The sequence below is a fragment of the Ustilago hordei genome (genome assembly GCF_900519145.1).
Source record: "Ustilago hordei strain Uho2 genome assembly, contig: UHO2_contig_39, whole genome shotgun sequence".
Classification (NCBI taxonomy): Eukaryota; Fungi; Basidiomycota; class Ustilaginomycetes; order Ustilaginales; family Ustilaginaceae; genus Ustilago; species Ustilago hordei.
This window is the reverse complement of record NW_024545278.1, coordinates 1-23414: the sequence shown is the minus strand read 5'-3', so window position 1 is coordinate 23414 and position 23414 is coordinate 1. Positions and strand designations below refer to the sequence as shown.

The following is a 23414-nucleotide window of genomic DNA, read 5'->3' as shown; positions in this document are numbered from 1 at the left end:
ACAATCTGGACTAGAAGGTAGCTTTGAATCACTAAGTCTTCTTCTAAATGAGGATACAGCTATTAATATCTGGAAAAATCTTCTACTTATTGCTAGTCTTCTTAGTCTTATTATTGGTACTGTTGTTGGACTAAGCCAATACCGAATTAAACGACTTCTAGCTTATAGTACTATTAGTCATGTTGGATTCCTACTACTAGCTCTAGCTATCAATACTGAAGAATCAATTGAATCTTTCCTATTCTACCTAATTCAATACTCACTAACAAATGTTAATACATTCCTAATTCTTCTTGCATTTGGATATATTATGAGTACAAGTAAATCATATCAACTATCAAGTCGAACTACTAATAAACAATCAATTAATAAGATAGATATTCAATTTATTGATCAACTTAAAGGTCAATTTAAAGAAAATCCTCTACTAGGACTTAGTCTAGCTCTTTGTCTATTCTCTATGGCTGGTATTCCACCTCTAATTGGATTCTTTGCAAAACAAATGGTTCTATATTCAAGTACTCACGGTGGATACTACTTCCTATCTATTATTGCAATTCTAGTAAGTGTTATTAGTGCTTCTTACTACCTAAAAATTATTCGAGTTATCTACTTTGATACTCAAGATATTAATACTGATCTAGTATATACTGATAGTACTGTAAATTCACGGGCGCCCGCGCAAATCTTCGATTTTCTAACAGGGCCCACTATTACAACACCGGGCGTAGCCCTTACTAATGTACATAGTCTACTAATCTCTAGTCTAACTATGATTATTGTACTATTTGTACTTCAACCGTCAATCCTACTAAATAGCTCTCATATCCTAGCTCTATCACTATTCTACTACTAATGAACACAATTACACTATTTTTTATTTTTATCCCTATTCTAGCAGTTATTCTTCTATTTGCTAATCTTCTACTAGCCGTACACCGACCTGATTCAGAAAAAGTAACACCATATGAATGCGGGTTCTCGCCTGTATATGGTCAGACACGTAATCCCTTTTCAATCCAGTTTTATCTAGTTGGTATTCTATTCCTTGTATTTGATCTTGAACTGGTACTAGTTTACCCTTTCTCTGTAAGCCTATACGAGACTGGTAGTTATGGTTTCTGGGTATTTGTTATTTTCTTCCTAGTACTAACTATTGGTTTTGTTTACGAGTTTGGTAGTGGTGCTCTATACTTCACAGATAAACGATCTTCTATTCAAAAGGGGTTAAACCTACTAATTCCCCCGCGCGTAGCGCTAATCAAAACGAAGTTATTCTACGCGCCTAATAAAATGAGGGCCTACTAGTAATTGAATTTTATAAGCGTAGCCGCGCCCGAAGATTTTTATAGGCGCTTCAAAAAATAGTAAAAAATGAAACTAACAATAACGAATGATAAGAAAAAAATCCACTTATCTAGCTGATGCCATTCTTTTGTGCGCCCTCCGGAAAAGAAAAAAACAAAAGAAAGAAAAGGCGCTTACGCGCGGACATCTACGGAGAACGTGCATATTAAAGCACAACGGCATATTCAAAGTGGTGGCCTAAGAAGCCTTCCGGCGACTAGTCGCCGAAGGCTTCTAAGCGTAGCCGGCCGAAGATTTTTATTTTATAGGCGCGACCACACAACTATTAATGAGGTACAGAAAGCTCCTCATTATATTCCGCCCGCGTAGGCGCCGAAGGCTCTAGCGCATTCTTTTTGCTAATTTTGCTAATTTTTACCGCGCATTCTTTGTGCTAATATAATCGAAGATTCTATAAGGCGCTAATTTTTCCCGCGCATTTGTTAAAAAACAAAAAGAACGAGATCGAAGATTGGCGCTACGCCTAAGAAAATTTCCTAGTAAATTTTGCGGGCCGCTTTTTTTTTTAATAAAAAAACAAAAAGAACGAGATCGAAGATTTTTCGCGTAGCGCGGCCCGCGGTAGCAGTATGAATCTTTCTGTTCGACTAGCTCATTACTTCAAACCTAGTACTATTGCTACTAGTACTCGTAAATTTTTTAAACATCTAGCACTTTATTTATTTACAGATTTCAAACTTGATATTTAGATTAGTAAAAACGGATATAAGTCGGATAATTACTATAAAGTACAAGTCTTGTTCTAAGTCTAGAACAATATTATATCTTTACTCTTAATAGTACCCCGCGGGTGGCCGCGCTATGCGAAAATCGGGCGCCGCCCTATAAAATTTAAAAAGGGCGAAGCCCGCCCATTAAAATTTATTTGAAATTTATAGGCGGGCGCCGAAGGGATAGAATATTTTGCGCATAGCGCGGCGCCTTTTGTTTTTTCTAAAAAACAAAAAGAAGGCGCTACTATTAAAGTTGCTGGTATTGCTCCAATCACTGAACTTACAGGGAGCTAAAGCTAGTATTACAAAAGCTAACTCTACGCCTATTACATTTACGATAATGAGAAACTAGTTATAGGGGGCTGCGCCCGCCCCCCATTCATGCGCTTTATATAATCTTCGATGGCGTCAAAAGCCCCTAAGAAGCCTTCGGCGACTAGTCAATTTTATAAGCGTAGCCGCGCCGAAGATTTTGCGCCGGCTTCGCCCGCCCACCCGCGCCGAAGATTTTTTATAGGCGCTTTCGATTTCGTTCTTTTTGTTTTATTCAAAAAAGAAGCGCCTTCGATTTTTATAACCCAGTGCTGCAAACTAAAACGTGAAAGAGGTATTAGTCGATCGGTGTAGCAAGAGCAAATCCTAATCACCTAGTTTATGGGAAATTTACTATTAGTCAAATACTCCAATTTAATAGTAATACAATGCCCTACTATCAAAGAAGAGTTTATTAATGAGATCAATAAAGCTCGTACTGTTATGCTAATATGCCTAAAGCACACTTAACCTGAAAAACTACTAGCATTATACACAGAAGCGGTATTACAGCATATGGTCTAGATACAGGGAATACTTACTATAAGGAAAGTATTACTCAATGAGTAAATTCACAAGACACTAGTCCTAATAAATATGCTAGTGTTAACTCTATTCGTAAGTGTATTGCTAATGGGTGGAAAATTCATCCTACTTGTTTATCTAGCGCCATTCTTTTTTTCTAATATAATCGGCGCCGCGCTATGCGCAAAAATATTCTATCCCTTCGGCGCCCGCAAATTTAAAAGAAATTTTATAGGGCGGCGCTGCTAATTTTCTACCGCCCCGCCCTATCGAAGATTTTTATAGGCGCGTGAAAAATTCGCATCCATTTTCTAACGTGGCGCTACTGGAATTTAAGTTCTATTTTTATTTACTGTTATTAAAAGTATAGTATAGGTGTACTTATACTTTTATTATATAAGGTAATTTCTTAGGGCCGCGCTACGCGCAAAATCTTCGATTGGGCGCCCGCAAAATTTACTAGGGGGGGCGAAGCCCCCCATTTTATTAGGCGTAGCGCCTAAAAAAAGACCGCGCGTAGCGCGGGGCCGCGCTACGCGCTTCGATAGGGTTACACCCGGCCGCGCTATGCGAAAATCGGCGCTAATAAAAAGCGCTAGGCGCGATTTTATAACTACGCGCAAAATATTCTATTTTTATTGGCGCCCCCGCCGTAGGCAAATTTAAAGAAATTTTCTAGGGGTGAAACCCCCCCCCGCAAAATTTACTAGAAAATTTTCTTAGGCGTAGCGCCTTCGATAGGGCGGCCAGGCGCGTCAAAAGAAGGCGCAGGAAAGCGCGAGAAAAGAAAGAATATCTCCGAGATTTCTTAGCAGAAAATAATAAAAGAGATAAGGAAAAATAAAGAAGGAGGCGCTGAGCGCATAATAAAAAGAAAAAAAGAAAAAGAGAATGCTAACACTACTACTAATTATTCTCTGGTAGGTGCTCTATACTAGCACTATGCAAGAAATACAGTACAATCAGAGTCACAAATGAAACGACTACACTAGGAACATCACTAATTAATTTTCTTCTAAGTATTGTACTATGGGGTGAGTTTGATTCAAGTACTAGTGAATCCCAATTTACACAAGAATTAATCAAGTTAATTTCTGTCATCTACACATTGGAGTAGATGGTATTTCACTTTACTTTGTTCTACTTACTACATTTATTATACCTATTTGTATTCTAAGTAATTGGGAGAATATTAAAGAAGAACTTAAATACTTCCTAATGTGTTTCCTAGTACTAGAAACACTACTAATTGCTGTATTTGTTGTACTTGATATTCTACTATTCTATGTATTCTTTGAAAGTGTACTAATTCCTCTATTCCTTATTGTTGGTATTTGGGGTGGTAGCGCAACACGAGTACGAGCTGCTTCCTACTGTTCCTTTATACTCTATTTGGATCACTATTTATGCTACTAGCTTTCCTAGTAATTTATTACAATGTAGGTTCAACAGATTTCCAAGTAGTATCACTATCTGAAATTAATCTTGAATCACAAAAACTACTATGGCTAGCAGTATTTATTAGTATGGCTATTAAAACACCACTACTACCTTTCCATGTTTGGCTACCACGAGCTCATGCTGAAGCTCCTCTAGCTGGTAGTGTTATTCTAGCTGGTCTAATTCTAAAACTAGCTACATATGGATACATGCGAATTCTAATTCAATTCCTACCAGATGCTACATCATACTTCTCTCCACTAGTACAACAATTGCTGTTATTACTCTAATTTATGCTTCACTAGCAACACTACGACAAACAGATTTCAAAGCTCTAGTTGCTTACTCTTCTATTGGTCATATGGCTGTAGTAGTACTTGGACTATTTAGTAATACTATCCAAGGTATTGATGGTGCTCTACTACTAAGTATTGCTCATGGTGTTGTTAGTCCAGCACTATTTATCCTAGTTGGTGGTGTTCTATATGATCGATACCATACACGAACTATTCGATACTACCGAGGTATGACTGCTTATATGCCACTATTCTCAATATTTCTTTGTATTTACAATCTTTAATGCTGCTGTACCTCTAAGTGCTAATTGGGCTGGTGAATTCCTATGTCTTGCTGGAGCATTCCAACGAAACCCTGTATTTGCAGTACTAGGAAGTACTGGTATTGTTCTAAGTGCTGCTTACTCTATCTGGCTATACAACCGAATCGCCTTTGGTTCTTGGAGTAAATACCTAAACAACACTACTGATCTTACTCGACGAGAATTTATGCTTCTACTACCTCTTCTATTTGTTGCAGTAGTATTCGGTATCTTCCCTAATATTCTCCTAGATTCCGTTCATGCTTCCACATCCGGACTACTTTACTCAATTTAATTAGCGCCGGGCGTAGCCGCGCGTAGCGCCTTCGATTTTTATTGGCGCGTAGTCGTAATATTCCCGCGCCTTCTTTTAAAAAAGCCGCAAAATTTCCTAGTAGGCGCGTACGCGCGGCTTCGCCCGCCCTCTTTTATAAGCGTAGCCGCGCTATGCGCCGAATATTTTGCCCTCTCTTTTATAAAATGAGCCCTTCTCAATCTACATAAAAGGCGTTAAAAGTTTAGTTACTATTTACGGATCATATTATAAAAAAGTGTTCTCTTTTGTATTTAATATTTAGTAGATCACACTAAGTATTCTTTACAATGGACCGCCGGGCGCATCTTTGATTTTATAACCGCCCGCGCCTTCTTTTTATTTTTTGACGCTTTTTTGTTAATCTAGAAATAAACTTTCAATACAAATTTTCTAAATTGTAGTTCTCATAGCGGCGCCCGCCCCCCCCGCGCCTTCTTTTAAAAAACAAGCGCGTACGCGCGCCCGCGCGTAGTTATAAAATCGCGCCGCCGTAGGCGCCCTAGAAAATTTAAAAGAGGGCGCCTACGGCGGGGGCGCTCTGCGCCGATCCCTTCGGCGCCCGCCGTAGGCAAATTGAAAAGAAATTTTATAGGGCGGGCGCAGCCCCCCGCGCGTACGCGCTTTAAATTTTATAGGGCGGCGCATTTTATTAGCGCATTTTAGTACGATCCACTAAGTTATTAAGAGTCCCGCGCGTTGCGCATTTTATTAAACTTATTAACTCTCGCGCCGCCCTATTTTTATAAGAAATTGAATTTGCGGGGGATTTCTACGCGCGTAGCGCCTAATAAAATGAAATTATTTTGTACAAGGTAATCATTTCTGCTAATGCGCGTAGCGCCCCTCCCAATAAAAATATTCGATTGGGCGCGCGTACGCGCGGCTTCGCCCTAATAAAATGCGCCTATAAAAATCTTCGGCGCAGAGCGCGCCCGCCGTAGGCGGGCGGGCGCAGCCCCCCGCGCGTACGCGCTTTAAATTTTGCGGCCTTTTTTAAGAATGCGCCCTATTTGTACTAGTATCAATTGTACCAGGATTTGGCTCAGGATCAGACGGTACATTTAATATTAGTACAGTTACTAATCTTCTACCTCAAGCTGAACTAGGTATCCTTAATTGGTTTAATTCTGTATGCGCGGTGTTAAATCCGCACAAGCGCGTACGCGCGCCCTATTAGTGATGTACACTACACATTTAATACTGCCCGGGCGAAGCCCTCCCTTCGGGAAACAGGGCGCTGCTGATACACAATTAGCTAGTTTCCTACAAATCCGCCGAAGGCGTATTGGTTACAGTATTTATACGCCTTCGGCGGTGCTCTATGGCTAATTGTAGCAAGTGTTATCCTTCTTCTAGCGGACCTATTACACTTTCAATGAACAAAATTTCTGCTAATTAAATTATTTCTCGCTAATAAAATCTTCGATTTTATTAGCAGCGCCTTATTTTCCCCTGCTCGCGCATTCTTTTTTTAGCTAATATAATCGGCGCCTATAAAAAAGCGCGCCTTCGGCGCGCCTATTTTTTATTGGCGCTGCTAATTTTTCCCGCGCGTTGCGCAAAATCAAAGATTTTGCCTATCGGCGGCCCCGCTGCGCGAGCAGGGGCGCTACGCGCATAAGAAAAAGAAGGGGGGCCAATCGGCGCCTATAAAAAAGCGCGCCTTCGGCGCGCCTATTTTTTATTGGCGCGCCCGCAAATTTCTTTTAAATTTGGCCTTTTTTTTAATTTAAAAAAATGCGCGGGTGTAACCCTATCTTCGATTTTGCGCGGCTTCGCCCGCCCACCGCGCCTAATAAAATGAGGGCCACTAGTAAATTGAATTTTCTAAGCGTAGCTAATAAAATGCGCCGCCCTAGAAAATTTCAAAGAAATTTGCGGGCGCCGAAGGGATCGGCGCAGAGCGCCCCCGCCGTAGGCAAATTTATTTTCAATTTTATAGGGCGCCTACGGCGGCGCGATTTTATAACGCCGCGCGTACGCGCGCGCGCCGAAGATTTTTTATAGGCGCCTTCGATTTTTCGCCTTTTTTTTTTCTTAAAAAAAAAGAAGGCCGCGCGTAGCGCATTTAATTAGGCGCATTCTTTTTTGCTAATATAATCGGCGCCGCGCTATGCGCAAAAATATTCTATTTTTTGCCGGGTTTTTTTTTAAGAATGCGCGGTAAAAATTAGAAAAATTAGCACTCAAATTAAAACAAAAAGGAAGGGACGTTTTACTCTAAAATCTTTTGTTGATGCAAAAAGAGGAATCTATATTAGTAAATAAATTGCTAGACTAGTTTTTATACGTATAAAAATTTAACAACAGTGATTAGGAAATAGAAAATTGGATGCGCGTACGCGCGCCTTACAAATTCTTCTTATTTACTTTACAATCGAATTTACTTATTAGATAAAATAGTACTAATATAATCTTAGACTTTTAGTAGGCTCTATTTTCTAAGGCGCTAGAATAATGATTGATTAAAATATAATAGTCGCGCCTAATAAAATTGACTAGTCGCCGAAGGCTTCTAAGCGTAGCCCTATCGAAGGCGCTACGCGCCTTAAAAAAGAAAGCGCTAGAATAAACAACTATTAGTATGACAACAACGCTATAAAGTCATAGATCTATAATCGCTTAAAAAAAAAGAAGAAAACTTTTAGTACTCTACATATAAAGATAAAAAAGAACGACTGAAGTATAAAATTAATTAATTAAAAGGAGGCGCGTACGCGCGGCTTCGCCCGCCCCCCTATAAAAATCGGCGCAGAGCGCTTTTTATTGGCGCTACTATTTTATAGGAAATGAAGAAATTTTCATTTCTTTACTTTCATTATTTTGTGCTGCTTTCACTTTTAAAGCCGCGCCTATAAAAAATATTCTATTTTTTATTGGCGCGCGGTTATTTTATTTATTAATTAATCAATCTAAAAGTACTGCTTTATATACAGTTTAGTAATATTACTATATTTCTATCTTATAAAGTTATTCTATAAAATAAAGCGCCGCGCGTAGCGCCAAATCTTCGATTTTGCCTACGGCGGCACTCTTTTGTTTTATAGAATACTATTTTCTTACTATAATTGGTTACAATTACTTAGTAATGATCTAGGGTTAGCAAAGCTATTATTCTATATAAATATATTGTTAAAATGTTTAATCTATCTCGAGCTCCTATTACAGTAGTTTTTAACGAAGCACCACAACCTTGGCAACTAGGATTCCAAGATGGAGCATCACCATCTCTTATTTACTGTATCTCACTAGTCTTTCTACTATCTATTCTTGTTCTTATTAGTTGCAATGATACTTATCGAGATAAGTATAATAAAGAACTAAATATAGTAGCAGATGTACTTATCTATATTAGTATTATTTGCCTCTTCTATCTAGTATGAAACTATCTAGGTCCCGGACCTATCGAATGTGCATCAGAACTAGATCTTGAGCTAGAGCTACGAAAAGACACAAATCGCTCAATGAGCGAAAATACCAAAGCAGCAATTGTCGCGTATACTGGGATGGTTGGAACGGTTGGTGCTGCTATTCTCAAGGTGAAAGCAGGATCACCAGTAGTTAAAACAGGGATCTTTTTTGGAACGGTACTCGCCGGGGGGCGCCAATAAAAAATAGAATATTTTTTATAGGCGCGGTATTAACGGAATGCTTGAAACAGCTAATAAAGGCCACATGGCAAATATGAGCGCGCCAGTATTTGCGCGTAAAGCTCCTACTCCTAGTACTCCTATTTCAGATGTAGCCCACACTACACGCGGGAGAAGACCGCGCGTACGCGCAGGGCAACGAACATACAATATTCATTCACCTCTCGAGAATAACACGGACTCTACCGGTTCACTATTTTGGGATTACCTACCTAAATTCCTACCTGACTGGATGAACCAGGATATTGCTAGTCGACTTCCTAGTTCTCCGAATAATGGGACATACCGCGCGTAGCGCCTATTTATGCAATATAATCTTTTTATTTATATTCTGTGTATCCTGTTTTTTTTTACTCTTCTTTGTATTGGACTGATCAGTATTCTTACATGGACTAAAAACAATCGAGAGTATCTGATTGAAAAGGTACTACCAACATTTCTCGCTAAGTTTCTACCTTCTAAATCAGTTCTTGACGCGCGCGTAGCGCATCCTTATAAATAAAGTATCGCTTATCATTTATGCTGTATCATATAGTTATGGACTTTATTTTCTTTACATAAACCCTATTCCAGGAGAGCGCTTCGCGCGGAATGATATGTGACAATCTAATAATTGTACCCCGCGCTCATTTTATAACTTTGTGTTAGGGGATAATTCAACTATAATTATCCCCTGCTAATATAATCGAAGATTATATAAGGCGCGACGGCCGAAAATATTTTTTTATCGTAACTAGTTTTTAGATAAGGATTGGATTACTATTTACAATAGACCGCGCGTACGCGCTCTGTTTTCCTGCGCGTTATAAAATCAAAGATGCCTTCGGCGCGGCCTAATAAAAGTAATACTGATTAATCCCTATTTTATTGCCTTGATAAAATGATGGAACCCACGACTGGCGCCCTTTATAAGAATAGCTATCTTTTATATACTCTGAGTCGAGTACAGATGGCTTCTGTTGGGGAACTGCAAATTCTACCATCTAGGGTTCAATTCCCTCTCGACTCTACAATATCTTACCAACTCATTATTGTAAATACCGCGCCGCCGTAGGCTATAAAAAGCGCTCTGCGCCGATTTTTATTTTGTAGCGCCGCGCATTTTTTATAGGCGCCTTCTATTTTTATTAGCGCGAGTTAAAACCTTTGATTTATAAGGTTTATCTGCTCCCTCCTTATAAAATCGCGCGTAGCGCATTTTATAAGAGCCACTAAATCAAACAAAAAATTTTTAGAAGCGCGTTTAGATACATGAAAATATATCCGCGCAACTATTAGTTATTTATATATATAGATTAGCAGTCAAAAGGGGGGCGCCCTAATAAAATGCGCCTATAAAAATCTTCGGCGCAGAGCGCGCCCGCCGTAGGCGGGCGGGCGCAGCCCCCCGCGCGTACGCGCTTTAAATTTTCTAGGGCGGCGCGATTTTCTAACCCCGCGCCTTTTAAAAACAAAGCGCTAATAAAATGCGCCTATAAAAAATGCGCGGCCTATAAAATTTCTTTTAAATTTTATAGGGCGCGCTCTGCGCCGATAGGGCTACGCTTAGAAGCCTTCGGCGACTAGTAAATTTGATTAGGCGCGGATACTTTTGTCAATAAAATAGTATGAAGTATTTTATAAGTATAGTAAGAAATAATTAGAAAAGAATATCGTATAATGGTAATACTATGATCTCCAAAGTCATTTATGTTGGTTCGATTCCAGCTGTTCTTGTAAACTTGTGCTAATAAAATCTACTATTGGGCGCGCGTACGCGCGCCCTAATAAAATGCGCTACGCGCGATTTTCTAACGCGCGTCAGCGCCTTTTTCTTATGCGCGTAGCGCCCCGCCCCGGGTGAAACCCCGCGCCATATAAAATCAGCGCGTAGCGCCCCCGCCCTATAAAATTTCAAAGAAATTTTATTGGGCGGGCGGGCGCAGCCCCCCGCGCGTACGCGCTTTAAATTTTATAGGGCGGGCTCCGCTTAATTAAGATTATTGTATAGGAACTGAAAACATCTTTTATAAAGATATTCAGCATCTGTTCACCAGCTAGTGTTTACCGTAATAAAGATTTTCTCTCTATTATTGGCATACTGGCGCACCATATCATTGTTATTTACTATGCTTGCTGCTGCTAAATACATCGGATCAGGAGTAGCTGCTCTAGGACTAATCGGAGCTGGAATCGGAGTTGGAATCGTATTCGCTGCTCTAATCCAAGGAGTTTCACGAAACCCTAGCCTACGAGGTTAAAATCTGGCCTCTACAGGGTGAATTGCAAGGAGATCTTATGTAAAGATAAGAGAATTTGCAGCTAAGCTTAAGTCAGTGCCCTTCTAGTAAATAGAATAGAAACTAGAAAGCGATTTAAGAAAGTTCAACGACTAATCGGTGAGTTGCACTAACAATAACCCGGACACGAGCGCCCTGCTATTTATATTGTATTATAAATAGAAGACATAGTCTAATCTAGTAGGTGACTACTAGCTAACTTATTAAAAAGAGTTAGGTCATACCTAATAATAGGTATGTTTAATACCCAATGCAACTATTTACTTACGCAATTCTAGGATTTGCCCTATCAGAGGCTACTGGACTATTTGCGCTAATGGTATCATTCCTGCTACTTTACTCATAATTATTGAGTACTTAACGCTAAGTTAACCTATCCGGGGGGGATAGATATTCCCCCTTTCCACCTTCGATACCTCAGTACGTATAAAATAACATTCCGCGCCCGCGCCAATAAAATCGTAGATTTTGCGCGTAGTTATAAAATCGCGCCGCCGTAGGCGCCCTATAAAATTTAAAAGAGGGCGAAGCCCGCCTACGGCGGGGGCGCTCTGCGCCGATCCCTTCGGCGCCCTAGAAAATTGAAAAGAGGGCGAAGCCCGCCTACGGCGGGCGGGCGCAGCCCCCCGCGCGTACGCGCTTGAAATTTTATAGGGCGGCGCGGTAACAAACTATCAGGTAGCCTTAACATGAACAGTAGTAGTAATACTACGAATAGCAATCATCTCATTCCGCCCCCACTTGGCGCTACGCGCGGGGATTCGCCCTGGTCTATTTTTGATTGGCTATTTTCACTTCTTCCTAATTCTATGAAGCAGGAACTGCGAAATCGAGTACCTGCAACAGATTTCAGTGAACTAAGCGCTATTGACGTGCTACACTTCCAATACAACATCGTTGTACTTCTAATTGGAGTAACTGCAATTATTGTACGCGCCTATAAAAATGCGCCGCGCTATGCGCAAAAATCTTCGGCGCGCCCAATAGGGGGGCTGCGCCCGCCCTCTTTTAAATTTTATAGGGCGGCGCGATTTTTATTGGCGCCCCTTGTTCTAATTACCATCTACCGATACTGTGTAAAATATCGAGATAGTATCGTTGAGAAATTTACACTACTTAGTAATATTATCCCATCAGATAAAGTGGTATATAATCTAATTACTGTTCTACAAATTATTGTAGTTGTTAACATTTCAACAATTGTTGTAGGGCTAAAGTTTATAATCAACCATCCATTTGTATTCAATTAAACGATATTATATATCTATCCCCCACGCGTCAGCGCCTATAAAAATGGGTCCCCGCAAAATTTACTAGTGGGCGCGCGTAGCGCCCCTGATTAGGCGTAGCGCTGTTATTTTAAAAAAGAAGCGTAGCGCGGGGCGCCTATAAAAAAGCGCCTATTTTTTATTGGCGCGGGGACCCCGCGGGGGCGGGCGAAGCCGCGCGTACGCGCGCCCAACCAAATATATTTCTATATATATTTTCAATCATTAGAGAGTAACTTTTTATTTGATAATAGATCTGTATATATATAGTTAGTATAAGAATAGCAAAGATTAAATATATAAAGTACTTTAGTGTAAAGGTGGCACAGCAGACTCATGTCCTGCTAGACCAGTGTTCGAATCCTGGAATGTACTCAATTAAATAATTATCGCCTTGAAATAGGAATATTTAAAAATGAATTAATATTATAAAAAGAGCGCGCCTAATAAAATGAAATTTACTAGTAAATTGAATTTTCTAAGCGTAGCCGCGCTATGCGCCGAAGATTTTTGCGCATAGCGCGGCGCACTATTAAACTAAAATGATGCGGCCGTTTTAAAAAGCGGCAAAATTTACTAGTAAATTTTATAAGCGTAGCGCAAAATTGAAAATTTTCTAACCTCACATCTAGTTGAATATAGAAATATTCTATCATACTTTATTACCGCCCCCTTCGATTTTAATTCTCCCTATCATAATGCTTGTATTTGTATAGTGCTAATAAAATTACTAGCGGTTAAAAAATCAAAGATGCGGGCCGCCGTAGGCGCCGAAGGGATAGAATATTTTTTATAGGCCCGCCCTGAAAATAAGGGATTTTATAGCCACTACTTTATAAATTGTGATTTATTGCGGTTATAAAATTGAAAATTTGGCGCTACGCCTAATCAGGGGCGCTACGCGCGCCCCCTAGTAAAAGTAAATTTTGCGGGGGCGCCGCCCTATAAAATTTCAAAGAAATTTGCGGGCGCCGAAGGGATAGAATATTTTTTATAGGCGCCCCACCCTATCTTCGATTTTTGCGCGTAGCGCGGCCACTACTAATAAAGCGCTACGCGCGGATGGGTTTAATTTATGTATATATATATATATAGGTATAGGTCTCTTAGTTTAAAGGTAAAACAGTAGATCTTCATTTTACTAATAGGAGTTCGATTCTCCTAGAGATCAGTAGATTTAGATCTATAAAAAAGAGATATGCGCTCCGCGCGGAATAGTGCGCTACGCGCGATATTCTAAAACCGCCGTAGGCTGTTAAATTGTAATGGGCGGGCGAAGCCGCGCGTACGCGCCTAGTTATAATATAATAAAAATGTCGACTTAGTTTAGTGGTAGAATAGGTAACTTGTAATTACTTGACACTAGTTCGATTCTAGTAGTCGGCAATATACTGTAAATATAAATAGTAGTAACTATAAAAATACTATATAATCTAAGATCGCGCATTCTTTTTGTGCGCGCCAATAAAAAATCGAAGATTTTTTATAGGCGCTTTCCCTTATGCGCGTTATAAAATCGAAGATGCGCCCTCCGGAAAAATAAGGGAAAAGCGCCGCGCGTAGCGCAAAATCTTCGATTTTGCCTACGGCGGGGGGTTATAAAATCGCGCGTAGCGCCCCCGCCCTATAAAATTTCAAAGAAATTTTATTGGGCGGGCGGGCGCAGCCCCCCGCGCGTACGCGCTTTCAATTTTATAGGGCGGAGCCGCGCGTAGCGCCTTCGATAGGGCGGGGGGCGCCCGTTTTAAAAAAAGGCGAAAAATTTCCTAGTAAATTTGATTAGGCGCGTCTTTTAAAATCTTAGAATCTTTTTATAAAAAGAAATTTATATATAAACGAATTAGAAATTTCCACTATATAAATTCTATAAATGGAATGTGGCTATCACCTAATAATAGTTAATATAAATGTGCTATCGCGCGTAGCGCGGATCTTATAGATTGTAGTAATAAAGAAGGGGCCGCCGATAGGCGCGCGTAGCGCCTTCGATTTTTATTCCGTAGCGCGCCCTAGAAAATTGAAAAGAGGGCGCCTACGGCGGGCGCGCTCTGCGCCGATAGGGTGGGGCGCCTATAAAAAATATTCTATCCCTTCGGCGCCGGCAAATTTATTTTCAATTTTATAGGGCGGCGCGCCCGCAAAATTTACTAGTAAATTTGATTAGGCGTAGCGCAAAATTTTACAAATGTAAATAAAAATCTTCGATTTTGCGCGTAGTTATAAAATCGCGCGTAGCGCATTTTATTAGCCCTCCTTATAGTGAGGTTCTGTTCCTATTGATATAGTATTCTATTTTTACATAATTGTATAGAATTATAAGTATAAGTGGTAATATAGGATCTCGTCTAAAGGAAAGCCTGCGGCGGTAATGAGAATGGTTAAAAAAAGTAATAGTAATACTACCTGATAGTAGACTACTATGATAAGAATACTAATAAAGTAAAATGTAGGATGTCGTCTAAAGGAAAGACTTTCTTTTTTGGTGAGAAAAATAGTTGTTCGATTCAACTCATCCTAGTTATTGTTTGTGCTTATAAACCGAATATTTATAAGTATTTATAAAAGTAGAAGTTTAAACGGCCGCGCGAAATTTAACTAGTTAAATTTATAACCGCGCGCCAATAAAAAATAGAATATTTTTTATAGGCGCGGCTATATTAATGTAAGAAAGAATCCACTTGTTAAGGTATAGTTTACCATCTTGTAGTCGAACAAATACGAAGGGATATGAATTCCTTCTAGTTGGGATAGTTTCTCACAAGCTTTATTACGAGAGAGAGTTAGCAATAAATGTTTGGCTAGGTTCTAGAGTGCGCTAATAAAATGCGCCGCCGTAGGCAAAATCTTCGGCGCAGAGCGCGCCCGCCGTAGGCGCCCTCTTTTCAATTTTCTAGGGCAACGCCGCGCGTACGCGCGCGCGCAAAAATCTTCGCCCATTGGCGCGTGCATAGAATAGGTTTTTGAATAGAAGAATTATAACTACTCTCTTTCATGTTTTCATTACGAACTTTCATGAATGCTAATAAAATATCTCCGCGCCTTCTTTTTTTTTTTAAAAAAAAAAAGAGGCGGAGCGCAAAATTTACTAGGAAATTTTATAAGCGTAGCCGCGCGGCCCCGCCGAAGGCTTTTAAAAACAAAAAGAAGGGCGCCCAATCGGCGCCTATAAAAAATATTCTATCCCTTCGGCGCCCGCCCTATAAAATTTCAAAGAAATTTTATTGGGCGGGCTTCGCCCTCTTTTAAATTTTATAGGGCGGCGCCCAGGCGGGCGCGCGTAGCGCCCCGCGCGTACGCGCTTGAAATTTGCGGGTTAAAAAAAACAAAAAGGCGCTGACGCGCGGGGCTCCTAATAAAATCTTTTATAACGCGCGTACGCGCCTTTTTATGCTCCTCCGGAAAAATAAGGCGCGACAAAAAGAATGGCTAAGAAAATTTTCAATTTTATAACTCCATAGTAAGTTGATATTCTGTGGTAGCATTTTCAATTGGTGTAGTAGTAATGGCAAAGTAGGCGCCTATAAAAATCTTCGGCGCGGCTACGCTTAGAAGCCTTCGGCGACTAGGAGGGCGAAGCCCTTGCGCGCGCGCGTACGCGCGGCGTTATAAAAAGCGCTCTGCGCCGATTTTTATTAGGCTCTTTCAATAGCCTTTTTAATTGTAGAAGAGGTAATACCAGCAAGTAGTTGTGCTTGTGCTTTAGATTCAAAGCTGAAAAGTAGTTTATCACCGCAAAAATCTTCGATTTTTTATGGCGTAGCGCCGCGCGTAGCGCCTTCGATTGGGCGCCCGCAAAATTTACTTTTACTAGGGCGCGTACGCGCGGCTTCGCCCGCCCTCCATTTTATTAGGCGTAGCGCATTAAAAAAAAAACAAAGAAGCGTAGCGCGCCCTAGAAAATTTCAAGCGCGTACGCGCGGGGCGCTACGCGCGCCCGCGCCGCCCTATAAAATTTCAAAGAAATTTGCGGGCGCCGAAGGGATAGAATCTTTTTGCCTACGGCGGCGCCGATTGGGCGCGCGTACGCGCGGCTTCGCCCGGCGTAGCGCTTATAAAAGTAAACAGGTGCGATTTTTCCGCTTTAATAAGTTTCCTTTTTTGTGATAGTGTCTCACTTGTAACAGTCGGATTAAAAAGATCTCGAACTACATTTAGTTCTGAATGTAGTGTATCGATAAAGTATTGTTTTATCTTAGTTACATCAATTGGTTTGTACTGAGTAGGATCAATACGTAGAAGAGTTAGTGAAATATTTTTGCTTCTTTTTCTTATGCGCGTTAGAAAATCGAAGGCGCTACGCCTAATCAGGGGCGCTACGCGCGCCCGCCGTAGGCGGAAATTTTGCGCGGGCCGAAGATTTTGCGCGCGCGCGTACGCGCGGCGTTATAAAATCAAAGATTTTATTAGCGGCCGGGTGTAACCCGCGCGTAGTTATAAAATCAAAGATGCGGGCCGCCGTAGGCGCCGAAGGGATAGAATATTTTTTATAGGCCCGGCCTCCCATAATAGTAAAAGAATGCGCTACGCGCGTAGCAATAAAAATCTACGATTTTTATAGGTCGTAGCTGTGTTGATAGAAAATTCTCATTAAAGTATAGTGGCGGTATAAAATGAATATTTCGGTGTCTTACGTGTACTTTGGCCTACTAGAGATACTCCTGTTGGATTATAAGTCCAAATATAGAGCCAAAAAAAGAGGGGCCGCGGCCGCGCACTGAACTCATTAATTAGTTTTCGATTGTTGCGCGGGTCTTTAACCTTTAGCATATCAAAAGTACATGGAGGTAGGTTACTTGTTCCGCCGTTTGGCGGAAAATTCTTACTCCAATTTGCACCACTAACTTTTGTATTTACACTTTTAGCATATAGAGGTAGTGGACGGCGCATTCTTTTCTTCTTTTTGACGCTAATATAATCGAAGATTATATAAAGCGCATTAAAAAAAAGCGGGCGCGGATCAGTACCATTAGAAATTTCTGTAATATCTCGTCTCTTACGTTCTTGTTTTGTAAATTTATGCTAATTTTTGGAAAAATGCGCTACGCCTCTTTTTTTTTTCTTAAAAAAAAAGAAGGCGCCTATAAAAATGCGCCGCCCTAGAAAATTTCAAAGAAATTTGCGGGCGCCGAAGGGATCGGCGCAGAGCGCCCCCGCCGTAGGCAAATTTATTTTCAATTTTATAGGGCGCCTACGGCGGCGCGATAGGGGACCCAAAAAAAAGTTGACCGTCTTAGAAAACATTTCCCGTTCTAATGAGAAAGAAATTATGAAAAGGTTCTGTAGATAGCTTAATACATCTACTACTAAGAATATTCCTTTAAAATGAAGGAATACCTGACAATGTTTATAACATTGGGGCCCCTATATAATAAATCTCTTATATAGTGCATGTATTGGATAATAAAGAAGTATATAAAGTTTATTATAGATATCTACTAATATAGGAAGATAAATTCTTATAAACGATATCTCTCTTTACTGCTAGAGAATGTAATGAGAATGGTTGTTCGATTCAACCCGGGCTTCGCCCGCCCTCTCCGATAGGGGGGCTTCGCCCCCCCCCCGCGCGTACGCGCATAGAAATATATGAAGATAGTAGGGCTCGAACCTACGACCTCGATATTAAAAGTATCGCACTCTAACCAACTGAGTTATACCTTCTTTATATAGGTTACTTAAGGACAAACCACTATTGGCGAGGTGTCGGCGATTGCTAATTGTCTGGGATATTACAAACTCCCTTAGGAGTTCGAATCTCCTTTTGTCCGTTGTTAGTAATAATATACCTATATATAGGAATTCCAAAATACATAAAAAATGGGAAACTTTTTTAGCTACTCTCTTCATATTCGTATTTACTAAAAATGAAGTCCTCAACGCGACTGGGCTTCGCCTTCCCGCGCGTACGCGCTTTTTGTTTTTGGTTTTGCTAATTAGGAAATGCGCCGCGCGTAGCGCAAAATCTTCGATTTTTATTTTGTAGCGCCTTCGATTTTGCCTACGGCGGGTAGCGCCAAATCTTCGATCGGGGGGCGCCCTCTTTTTCTTTTTTTTTGATTTTGATTTTCATTTTTATTTTCATTTTTTTATTACAAAAATGCGCAAAAAAATATACGATTTTTATTCCGGCGTAGCCGCGCAAAATCTTAGGCGCGGCTACGCTTAGAAGCCTTCGGCGACTAGTAAATTTGATTAGGCGCGGAGCGAGAATAAAATAGTAAAATGCATTAGTATAAAGCAAAAGATTGAACTAAAAAGAAAGTAACTAGACTAAGAGGATTTCCCACAGCAATTTGCAGTGGTACGATGGCTTTACTCTACAAATGCTAAAGATATTGGTACACTGTATCTAATCTTTGCTGTATTTGCAGCTATGATTGGGACAGCATTTTCAGTACTAATCCGAATGGAACTAGCAGCACCTGGAGTACAATACCTTAACGGAGACCATCAACTATACAACGGTGCGCCGTCTAACACTTGGTATCGTCGATATCGTATCTTTCGTGCTCATTTCTTCAATTATCTTACGTGGTTCGAACGGTTTTACTTCCGGATGTTCCCTCATAAGATCCTCTGCTGGAATAACGTAGATAGCGCATATCCGGTTTACCCAATTGATGGTTCGGAACCTGGTTACGAATGGACTCGATCCCAATCGGGTCACAGTCATGACATTTATGGTCGATTCTTCGAACGTAATAAACAGGGTTCTGATCATAACCGTAAAGCACCTAGCTCAGCCAACTCCGGCCAACGGGGTGGTGAAAATAGCATGCTAGGAAAGCTGCGTGCAATAATCGTAGCGAGCTACGGGCTATATGGTGAGGTTAACAAATCCCTTTCAACATGCAACACCAGTCTTAGTTCTGGACTTACTTGTTTCATTCGAAAAGGTAAGGCTCTATTTCTGGCCGGAACGAATTACGTTGTGTCGTTCTGGTTCAATTGGGCGAGTGGATGGGTCACAAGTAGTGATCACAATGCGTGGGGACACCTAAGTAGCCCAATAGGAGGACGCGTAGCGCAATCGTCTTCCTGCGGTACCAATGTGGAATTCGGGATCACCCGATCGAGGAAACTCGTGGGGTGACGGAGCTCTCGTACTAGCTTCTAATACTGTAACTCGAAACAAGATTTCTAATGCTCGAAATTACAGTACTAAAGTGAAGGGGAGCAGCAATGGATTCGCTGTGGACTCTATGCCGGCGGGTATGGAGAAACTGCAGCAGCTTATTACAAGCAATGTCAATAATAAAGCTCTGGTTAATACCAATATTATGCATATTATGTCTGATCTCGATCTACTTATCGCTGCTTATGCTCGAATCAAAAGTAAACCTGGTAACATGACTCCAGGTATCGACACTGAGACACTGGATGGAATCAACATGGATTACTTCCTACGACTGCAACGAAATCTACGATCAGGAGCATTCCAGTTCCGACCGGCTCGGCGAATCGAAATCCCAAAACCGAATGGTAATGGTACTCGACCGCTAAGTATTGCTAGCCCTCGAGATAAAATTGTTCAGGCGGCTATACATCTAGTTCTCGAAGCAATCTTTGATTCTAGTTTCAGTGTGCACTCACACGGATTCCGGCCTGGTAAAGGCTGTCACACAGCTCTGAAAGAGCTTCGTAATACCTTCACTTCAGTGAACTGGTTTATTGAGGCAGACATTTCCAAATGTTTTGACTCCTTTGACCACAAACTACTAGTGCTAGCGGTCTCTGAGCGGGTGCAAGATCAGGCATTTATAGACCTTCTGTACAAAGCACTTAAGGTGGGATATATCTTCCAGGAGAAATATTTCACATCCGAGCTAGGAACACCCCAAGGGTCTGTAGTTAGTCCTCTTCTATGCAATGTCCTGCTGAATAAGCTTGATCTATGGCTAGAAGAGTATATGAGTAGCTTTAATAAAGGCTCTCGGCGAAAGACAAACCCGCGTCGCCTAACTCGTGCAGGGAAACTGTCAGAAGTTCATGCCCGTAATATTGGTTGCCGGATGGCAAATGATCCAGATTACAAACGAATGATGTTTGTTCGTTATGCGGACGACTTCATTATTGGTATTATTGGATCTAAAGAAGATGCTACTGAAACTCGAGATAATCTTCGAACCTTTCTAGCAGATCAACTTAAACTTGAGCTTAGTATGCAAAAGACTAAGATCACACACGCTCGTAGCGAGCTGGCACACTTCCTAGGAACTGATATTCGGATTACTCCACTAGAGCTTCGACCAGTTCGAACAAGTATTCGATCAGGGGAAACTCTTATCAGTAAGGCAGGAACTCGTCCACAACTACTATGCCCTATTAATAAACTGGTAGATAAGCTAGTAGCTCGAGGAATGGCTAAACCTGGAGGGGTACCAACTCGTTGGGGTCGGATGATTCATTTTGAAACTCATCAGATTGTTAAACACTACTGGACTATTTGGCTAGGTATTAGTAATTACTATAGCTTTGTCAATAACACAGGTAGCCTCGGGCGAATCTTTTACATCCTAAAATATTCATGTGTGCTTACGCTGGCGGCCAAACTAAAACTTGGTACGAAAGCGAAAGTGTTTAAGCGATTTGGTAAGGAGATCGCTATCCTAGATGCAAATGGTAAAACACTTGCTTCAATGCCAAATCCTTCTCTTGCCAATACTTTCAAATTTTCTACTAATGATACTAACCCGCGCGTAGCGCATTCGACTTGAACAACTTGGGCGAGCTACCTTCCGGTCACAAGCCGTTCTAGATAGTCCTTGTACGCTATGCGGTACGGAAATTGATCTCGAAATGCATCATGTTCGTGCTATCAAGGATGTGTCAAAGCATCCTAAGGACTTCATGACTGCAATGATCTCACGGATGAACCGAAAGCAGATCCCAGTTTGCCGACCGTGTCACAATCGGATTCATAATGGTTCAGTAACAAAGGCAGATCTTAAAGGGAAATAGTTTTTTTTGTTGCGCCCCCTTGAAAGAGATATACTTTGTTTGAAACACTTCTTGTAATGGGTATAATTTCTTGTGGAGAGCCGTATGATGCGAAAGTATCACGTATGGTTCGGAGAGAGGATTCGTGGCCTAACAGTCCTGTCTTATACGTTATAAATCTTAACGGCAAGCACGATTCATGGCTAAGTCTACCTACTCTACTAATCATTACAGCACACGCTTTTGTAATGATCTTCTTTATGGTTATGTTTGTATTTACCTCATACAATGAAGGACTATTTAATATAACTATTAATACTAAACAATATAGTACAGCTAGCAATGTGAATAAGAAAAAACTAGATCCTAATAAAGCACCACACCGTCACACCAAACATATTATTAAAGATCCGCGCGTACGCGCAATAATCGTGATCTTATTGCTGCTATTGCTAAGAAAGCAGTCGGTCTTTCTATTTTACAACTGAAAATGGTGCTTGTTATATCGGTAGTTCTATTTCTCTATATGCTCGAGTTATTTCTTACTTTATGCCGCCCTACGGGCATCCTTAAGAAAGGAGATCGACGAGTACTTCGATACTTCCACAAATATGGATTTAAAGATGTTACACTGACTCTTCTTATTATGGATCCTAATAGCACTAGTGAAATGGCAGTACAGCTAGAACAGTATTGTATGGATACTCTGCTGCCAGATCTTAATGTAGATCCAGTAGCTAGTAGTTCTGGTTACCACGAACCGCTTCGGCGTCAGAATATTGGCGTGATTACCTTCGAAAACTACGAGGAACTAAAGTATTTATCTATGATACTGAAACAGCACAACTTGTATTTATGAGCGATAGTGTTCAATACATTGCAGATCATGTAGGTATCCATCGATCTACAATTGTACGATATACGACTACTGCAGAACTATTTCTTAATCGTTTTCTAATTAGCGGGCCCCTATTACTGAAATGGAGAATACAGAAAGTATGACTCTAGATCAGTTTCTTAATCTTCTAAGCAATACACGTAGTGGAACACAATAATGCTACAGTACAACCTAATAGTAAAACCTATTCTAGCAGAAAATGTGCTATATCCGCCGTAGGCACTAACTAAAAAATATAAGAGTCTTCATTCTTTTGCCGCGCCCTCTAAAAGAGGGCGCTACGCGCGGAAATTAAAGGAGATCGAGTTACTATTCGAAAGTATCTGAATAGTGAATCTAAACTTCTATATCGAGAACAATGGAAATTAGTTATATTAAATAAGGAACTTTGTTTTCCCCCTTCAAATAATACAAATAATGCATAGCCGGGTTATGTAAGTATAACTCGAATCTTGCTATATGCTGGAAACTCCTTAGAGCCTAATAAACTAGAATTTAGTGTTCTACTAAAATTCAGTAAAATATATTAGGATTGGACAATCAGCAGGAAACCAAAGATTTTATTAACTATTTAATCAAGTAGGATCCTCAGAGACTACACGCGAGACGTTTTTTTTTATTGATATGTAGTATATATTATATAAATAATTACTAAATAATGAAAAGGATGAAGATATAGTCCGACTCTACAGGAAACTGTAGAGAAAATCGTATGCCAGCTATGGTAGGAGGTTTTGGTAAAATAAAAATTGGAGAGTATTCTATTCAACGTTCATTTTATAAAATTAATCGATCAAAAAAGAGAAAATTATTCAAAGTATTATCAACGCTAAGAAAAAATTCCGGATCTTCGGCGCTTTGGTCCTTATCTAGCAGGTCTTATTGAGGGTGATGGTACTTTTGCTATTAAAAATCCTACTAATCAAAGTAATCACTATAATCCTCATATTATAGTAGTTTTTAAAATAGCTGATCTAGAACTAGCTAATTTTCTATGTAAGTTCACAGGTTGTGGTAAAGTAGAAGTAAAAAAAGATCGTAATTACGTACTATGGAAAATTACGAAAATTATTGATGTCTATATTATAGTTTCAGTCATTAATGGAT

The 23414-nt window shown here is 40.4% G+C and overlaps 6 non-coding genes across 6 annotated transcripts; 5 read left to right on the top strand and 1 right to left on the bottom strand.

Moving 5' to 3' along the window:
• The first annotated feature begins 10567 nt into the window (after positions 1 to 10567).
• tRNA-Trp(CCA) lies at positions 10568 to 10638 on the top strand. The gene has a single exon. It is a non-coding gene; the product is annotated as a tRNA-Trp (tRNA).
• A 2135-nt stretch (positions 10639 to 12773) lies between these two features.
• tRNA-Met(CAT) lies at positions 12774 to 12844 on the top strand. The gene has a single exon. It is a non-coding gene; the product is annotated as a tRNA-Met (tRNA).
• Positions 12845 to 13569: 725 nt separating this feature from the next.
• tRNA-Glu(TTC) lies at positions 13570 to 13640 on the top strand. The gene has a single exon. It is a non-coding gene; the product is annotated as a tRNA-Glu (tRNA).
• A 144-nt stretch (positions 13641 to 13784) lies between these two features.
• tRNA-Thr(TGT) lies at positions 13785 to 13855 on the top strand. Its single transcript has one exon. It is a non-coding gene; the product is annotated as a tRNA-Thr (tRNA).
• A 1061-nt stretch (positions 13856 to 14916) lies between these two features.
• tRNA-Pseudo(TTG) lies at positions 14917 to 14987 on the top strand. The gene has a single exon. It is a non-coding gene (tRNA).
• Positions 14988 to 18056: 3069 nt separating this feature from the next.
• tRNA-Lys(TTT) lies at positions 18057 to 18130 on the bottom strand. Its single transcript has one exon. It is a non-coding gene; the product is annotated as a tRNA-Lys (tRNA).
• Positions 18131 to 23414: the final 5284 nt, after the last annotated feature.